Below are 7,453 nucleotides of genomic sequence, written 5' to 3' on the forward strand. Positions count from 1 at the left end.
TAATCTCATGCCAGTATTGATTCAATTTCTGACACCCCCAAAAAATGTGATAATGGTTCGCTTCCATTTCCCCACATAATCTCCAGCAGCTAGTACCCTTCCCTTGATGTTTTTTCTGTGATGGTGTAGTAAAAAACCTGATAACGTTTTTCCAACAGAATTCTCTCCATGTGGCTGAACTTGTGGATTTCCACTGTGCTCTACAAATTCTGCCCCAGTCTTCATTTGAAATATTTAAGTCTCCTTCCCTTATCCACTTGTCCCTTATATACAGAGTATTTTCAGGTACATTTTGGAAAAAACCCTTATACAACTTTGAAATGATCTTATTACATGGCTGAGCCTTGGATACTGCTAGGAAAACCTTTATTATTCCTGACTCAGCCCTTGACAGTACTCCTGGTTTAATTTTACTTTCTAAATAATCCCTCACTTGAAGATATATATTGTTTCCTTATTAATTCTAGTTCTTAGCTTGTTGTCTGCAATGAGGGCAGATAACAGGGACTCTTCCATCATCCCTCGCTCTATTTCAATCCATTTAGCTAAATATACCGAACTACTCCAACAGACTAATGGCCTTAATTGGGCCGCATAATAATAGTATTGTAGGCATGGAAGATTTAACCCACCGTTTTCTTTGCTTAACTGTAGCGTTTTAAATCTTATTCTGGGTTTTTTACCCTGCCATAAAAACCTAGATATTAATTTATTCCATTCCAGAAATTGTTGGTTCGGAATTTCCACCGGAAGTGACTGATAGAGATATAATAATTTTGGTAGAATAATCATTCGCACTGAATCAACTCTAGAACTTAGGCTGAATATGGGGATAAGATTCCAACGTATTAGATCAGATTTTATTTTCTTAATCAAAGGACCATAGTTTAAGTCAAATAGATCTGAATAGTCTCTCGATATGTTTACTCCTAAGTAATTAATTGATTTAGTATCCCATTTTAAATTATATTTCTCTTTAATTTGTCTAGGTGGATCATAATTTAGTGTTAGTACCTGGGTTTTGGAAACATTGAGTTTATAACCCGATATAGCCTAATACCCCTTGAGAAAGTTAAATAGTGTAGGAAGGGACTTTGTGGGTTGGCTCATATATAACAATATATCGTCCGCAAAGAGAGCTAATTTATGCTCTCCCGACTCAATTTCTACCCCTTTAATTGAATGGTTCTGCCTAATCCATTGGCTCAATGGTTCAATAAATAGGGCAAATAAAAGTGGAGAGATGGGGCATCCCTGTCTTGTGCCTCGCTCTAATTGAAATGGATCAGATAAATCCCCATTAATTTTAATCCTTGCGCAAGGTTTGTCATACAATGTCTTAATTATTTCAGTAAAGTTATTGTGAAATCTAAATTTTGTTAATACTTCATATAAAAAGTTCCATCTTACAGAGTCGAAGGCTTTCTCCGCATCTAAACTCACTAGAGCAGCTTCCACTTTGTGATTTGAAACGTGTCTGAGAACATGCAGGGTCCTTCTAATGTTATCAGATGCTTGCCTTTTACAGATGAAACCTGTTTGATACAAATTAATGAGATCTGGGAGAATGTTTTCTAGTCTTCGTGCCAAAATAGAGGTAAATAATTTATAATCAACATTTAAAACACTAATAGGCCGATAATTTCCACACTCCAATTTATCTTTTCCCTCTTTAGAGATGACAGAAATGATTGCTTCTCTCCATGAAGGTAAAATTTCTCTTTTCTGTACTACCCAATTGAATGCCTTTAGTAGAGACGGGGCCAGTTGATCAAACATGGTTTTATACCATTCAGCAGTATAGCCATCCGCCCCTGGGGATTTCCCTGTCTTTAGTCTAGTCACGGCTACTTTTAGCTCTTCCAAAGTAATTTCTGCTAACAAAAATCTATTTTGCTCTTCTGACGCTTTAGGCAAATCTATTGAAGCTAAAAATGCATCTATCTGCAAATCATTATTAATTTTAGGCTGCGAGTTGAGAGCTTTATAAAAAGTTTCAAAAGTCTGCTGTATTTGCTCCAATTTACAATAAATTTCCCCTGTTTGAGTATTCTTTATTTTATTGATTGTTCTTTCGGCTTGTTGCTTTCTTAGTCTGTAAGATAACAATTTTAATGACTTCCCCCCAGTTTCATAGTATCTTTGCTTTAAGAATATAAGTTAATTCTGTAATTCTTTAGAATATATATCATCTATTTCTCTAACTATTTTCTTAATATCTTGCTTCATCTTATGATTCATTGTGGCCCTATGTTCAGTCTGCAATCTTTTCAATTTAATTTCAAGTTCCTGCATTTTCTGCCTTCTAAGTTTCTTTAAATGAGATGTGATGGCTATTATCTTGCCCCTTATTACCGCCTTTAGTGCATCCCAAAGCATTGATGGTGACACCTCCCCATTATCGTTTATTTCCAAATATGATCTAATCTCGTTTTCTAAATTTAATTTGGTTTGGGAGTTGTTTAAAATATCAGAATTCAATCTTCAAACTGTGGATCTAGGTTTCCTTTCTAAACACATCAACATGTAAATGGGACTATGATCAGAAATATCCATGGTACCTAATTCGCAGTGGTGGACCAAATGAAGATCCTTTTTAAAAGTAAAGAAGTAATCTATTCTAGAATATGTCATATGAGGATGAGAATAGTGAGAATAGTCACGAGTTTTTGGATTCAGTTCCCTCCACACATCTATTATACCTATCTCTTTTAACATGCCATTCACCTTTTTAATCAGTGGTTTTAATTCCATAGTGTTTCTAGAGCAATCCAGACCCGGGTTTAGGCGAAAGTTAAAGTCACCTCCACATATTAAAATTCCTTGGACTTCAGTAACTGTTAAATCAAACACTTCACGATAGAAATTCCACTCTGAACTTGGAGGGGCATAGACATTCAAAAAACTTACTAACCTTCCCTCTATTTTACCTGTTATCAGTACAAATCTTCCTTCCTTATCTCTCATTTCTGAAATATGTTTATAGTTCAGTTTTTTAGATATGAGTATGGCCACTCCTCTTTTTCGTACTGATTTATAGGATGCAAAATATACCTCTTTAAAGCCCATTTTGATTAACTTAAGATGTTCAACATCCTTTAAATGAGTTTCCTGTAAAAACACTACCTCCGCTCTTGCCTTCTTTAGCTTGGAGAAAATCTTTCCTCTCTTAACAGGATTGAGTACGCCGTTGACATTAAATGAAACAATTTTCATGGAATAGTAGTGGCAAAAGTGTCTTAACATACAGCATCCCCTTTGATAGAACTAACGTAAACTGAAACAAATTAACAAAACCAAAAACTAAATTCTTAATTAACCATAGATAAGGTACAAAGTAAACTTCCATAATTGAAGTCGTTACCTCGACTTCTGACGAGCCATCACTAGTAGGCTGCAAGGGAAAGCCCCTCTTCATAGACTTGTAGATAGCAGATTCGATTAAAGTCATTTGAGCTAATACTGCATGTCCCGATTATTCAAAACTGCGCTGAATTAACTAGGTTGTAAAAAAAGAAAAAAAAAAAAAATTTCTCAAATTGACTGCTCCCCATCTCTCTTTCCTCTTGATAAGCTATAAAGAAGCCGGGAATCCTGACCGGGCAGAGATTACCGAGATTAGGAACTCGCGTCTTTTCTTCGGAAAGTCTGCAACTTCTCCCTGAATGTTGGGCCTCTCCTCTGTTGAAGATCGCGGATACCCTTGCTTCGGCCGCCTCTCTGCCAGGTCATCTGTTGGATCTGTTCCATCAGGGTGCCCGGTTGACTGATAGGCTGCACTGGAAGTCCTCGCTTTGCCATATCTTGCGTTGCTTCCTCCACTGTGTTATATGTCTTCGTTCCATCCTCATACATCACCATCAAACGAGCGGGAAACAGAGTTCTAAATTTCACTCCACTGGCCTTCAGGACTTTGCGTATCTCTGCGTACTCTCTACGCATCTGGAGTACTTGAGGAGCGTAATCGTTGTCAAGGTTAATCTGCTTTCCCTGCCAGGAAAATCCTCTCATTTGCCATGCCACGAACGATCTGTTCTTTCATTGTAAAACTTAGGAATTTAACCACAATTGATCGCGTTTGTGCGTCTGCTGGCGGCTGCTTTCCGAGCGATCTGTGGGCTCGTTCAATCTGAAACGGTGCGTCCTCTGGTAAATTTAAGTTTTCTCTCAGGAGTTTTTCCAGAAACACAGTCATTGTCGGAGAATCCTTTTTGGCACCTTCCAGCACGCCATATATTCTAACGTTATTACGTCTTGAACGACCCTCTATGTCTACGAGTTTCTCTTCCATTTTGCTGTGCATCTTCAGCATGGCAGTGAGTACCTCTTCCGCATTTTGAATCCTTTCTTCAGCCGTCACAATTCGGCCTTCCGCTTCTTCTAGCCTAGCATTGGTATTCGAAATTTCTGCTTTAATGTCCTCAAGCTGGGTTTTATTATCTCGACGAAAATCTCTTAACTCCCTAAGAATGAGGCTCAGGTCGACGGTCTCTGCGGCGGGTATCACTGGGTCTTCCTCGTGGCTGCTTATCTGTGTGCTGGGAGGTGAGGGTGCGGGGTTGTCGTCGTATATCTCTGTAGATTTTGATACTTTCTTCGTTTTACACCTAGTTTCCATCTTACTCCCTTTGTATTCTTACGATATATATTACTTAAATCGTGATTTAAAGAGTATAGGGAGCTTTCTAGATTATTTTATTCGGGAGCACCAGCTCTATGCTGCCATCTTGACGATGTCCAACCCGGAAGTCCCTAATTTAATGAGTTTTCATTAAATATTCAATAATAATTTTTATAAATGGATGTGAAATTATTCTGTCCCCCCCCCCCCCCAATTTTACAGGAGTACTTTTGTGATGCTGCAAGTCGGAGTGGATTTTTTGCTTAGCTGGAAACTGCAGAGAACCACATTGTCTTATCCTGAAAAAAAGAAAGCGACTACTTTCTCCAAGGAGGTCCAAACGCCATTGGCACAGACTTTGTTCAGTGATCAGTAACATACATTCAACCAGGGCTGTCCTTAGTGGGGTTGCAACTGCTGCAGTCACACCGGACTCCGCACTTGAGGGGTAAACAGACTGGATGCAGTCAAATACATGAGTAATATGTTGTTTATATTTGAATTTAAATATGTTACATCAGAAGTCCAAACAGTACACTGACCGAACTGCTGTAAAGAGAGAACTGAAGATGAACACCGAGCCGAGCCAGATAACGAACAAAACACTGACTCATTCATGAGTCAAGAACCGTTTCTGTCCGATTCATGAACTGAGCTGATGATATTGCACATAAGAGACGCGAACCGTTTAAAATGATTCAGTTCAATTTGGTGAAACCAATGATTCAATCACGAACCGGAGGGACTGAGAGCTCTCGGACTAAACCTAAAATATCTTAAACTGTGTTCTGAAGATGAACGGAGTTCTTACGGGTTTGGAATGACATGAGGGTGAGTAATTGTTATGATCCAGATGAGGATCGATCTCTGGTATGTGGTGTGTATAACCTTGGCACTAACCACTGCTCCACTGAAGCAGGTCAAACCCAGATGCAGAGGAAATAACCAAGAGGCTCAGAGTCTGACTCCTAAAGTTCTTTACTCAAAATAAAAAACTCTGTCCTTAAATGTCAGACAAGAGAGAAATCCAAAGCAACACTCAACAGAAGACAGCTAAATTCTCTAACCAAAAATCCTTGGCAGCATCATACTCAAAAAAACTTTAGGACTGAACAAGAACAATAGTCAGTGAGGCATTTAAATAGGGTGTGCAATTAGGAAAGAATCAATACAGGTGTGCTACAAGTCTCTAATAAAGAGGTGATCTGGGGTTGAAAGTACGCCATCCAGTGGTGAAACCAGGGAAACTCAGGCAGAACATTACAGAACCCCCCTCTTTTAGGAACGGCTCCTGACGTTCCCAACAGCTGGGGTCAGGTGGAGCCGAATGAAGTCCTTAATAAGACTCTTGTCCAGTATGTGGCGATCAGGGACCCAAGACCGCTCTTCTGGCCCAAATCCCTCCCAGTCCACAAGGTATTGACGTCCTCCACGAACCAGCCGAGAGTCCAGTAGCCGCCGGACAGTGTATGCCGGCTGGCCATCGATGATGCGTGGTGCTGGGGGTGGCCTGGTGGCAGGAAACAGAGGGGTGTATTTAACAGATTATAAACGTGAAACATGAAAGGTGGGATGAACACTTAAGGACTTGGGTAGCAGAAGACGGTAGGAAACAGGATTTACTTTCCTTATAACCTTGAATGGTCCTATGAACCTTGGAGCCAATTTGTTTGACTCAACTTTGAGGGGAAGGTTCAAGGTGGTACAAGGTGGCAAGCCTTTGAAAATCTATCCACCACTACCAGGATCACTTTGTTACCTTGTGAAGGTGGTAGGCCCGTTACAAAGTCCATAGAAATATGTGACCATGGCCGAGCAGGAACAGGGAGGGGTAGCAGGAGACCTTGTGGGCGGGATCTGGAATCCTTATGCTGAGCACAAACTGAGCAGGCAGCCACATAGGCCATCCTAGGTCACCAGAAACGTCTGCTAATGAATTCTAGGGTCCTACTAGATCCAGGGTGGCATGCAATTGATGAGGAATGTCCCTACTGCAAAACATCAGACCGCACTGCTCTAGGTACAAAGAGACGGCCTGGAGGTCCATTACCTGGGTCAGCCTCCTGCTGCTGTGCCTCTCTGATGATGGACTCTATTCCCCATCTGACTGGTGCCACAATCTTGGAGGGGGGAATGATCCTTACTGGGCTTGAGATCATGTTGGGTGGGTCAAACTGCCTGGCATCAGCCTTTTGATTCTTTGAACCTGGTCCATAGGAGAGAACAAAATCAAAGCGGTCAAAGAATAAAGCCCATCGGGCCTGGAGAGAGTTAAGTCTCTTGGCTTCTTGGATATAGGCTAGATTCTTGTGATCTGTCCATACAACAAAGGAGTGTTTGGCTCCCTCCAACCAGTGCCTCCATTCCTCCAATGCTAGTTTGACCGCTAACAACTCCCTGTTACCAATATCATAATTTCTTTCCGCAGATGAGAGCTTGTGTGAAAAGAAAGCACATGGATGTAACCTGTTGTCTCTTATGGCTCGCTGGGAAAGTACAGGTCCTACTCCTACCTCTGAAGCATCCACCTCCACTATGAAGGGTAACTCAGGGTCTGGGATGGTAAGTATGGTTGCTGAGGTGAATCTTTCTTTCAGTTTGCAGAAAGCCTTTTCGGTCTCATCTGTCGACTGGAAACCCTTAACACTCTTCCTAGTTAGAGCCGTAAGTGGAGCAGCAATTGCACTGAAATTTCGAATGAACTTTTGATAGAAATTGGAAAAGCCAAGAAAACGTTGTACCTGCTTGGCGGGGGTGGGCTGAGGCCAATCTCTAACTGCTTGGGTCTTTGCAGGGTCCATCTGGATATGACCTTTAGACACAATGAAACCC

The sequence above is a fragment of the Carassius auratus genome, unplaced genomic scaffold (assembly GCF_003368295.1).
Source record: "Carassius auratus strain Wakin unplaced genomic scaffold, ASM336829v1 scaf_tig00215926, whole genome shotgun sequence".
NCBI lineage: Eukaryota > Metazoa > Chordata > Actinopteri > Cypriniformes > Cyprinidae > Carassius > Carassius auratus.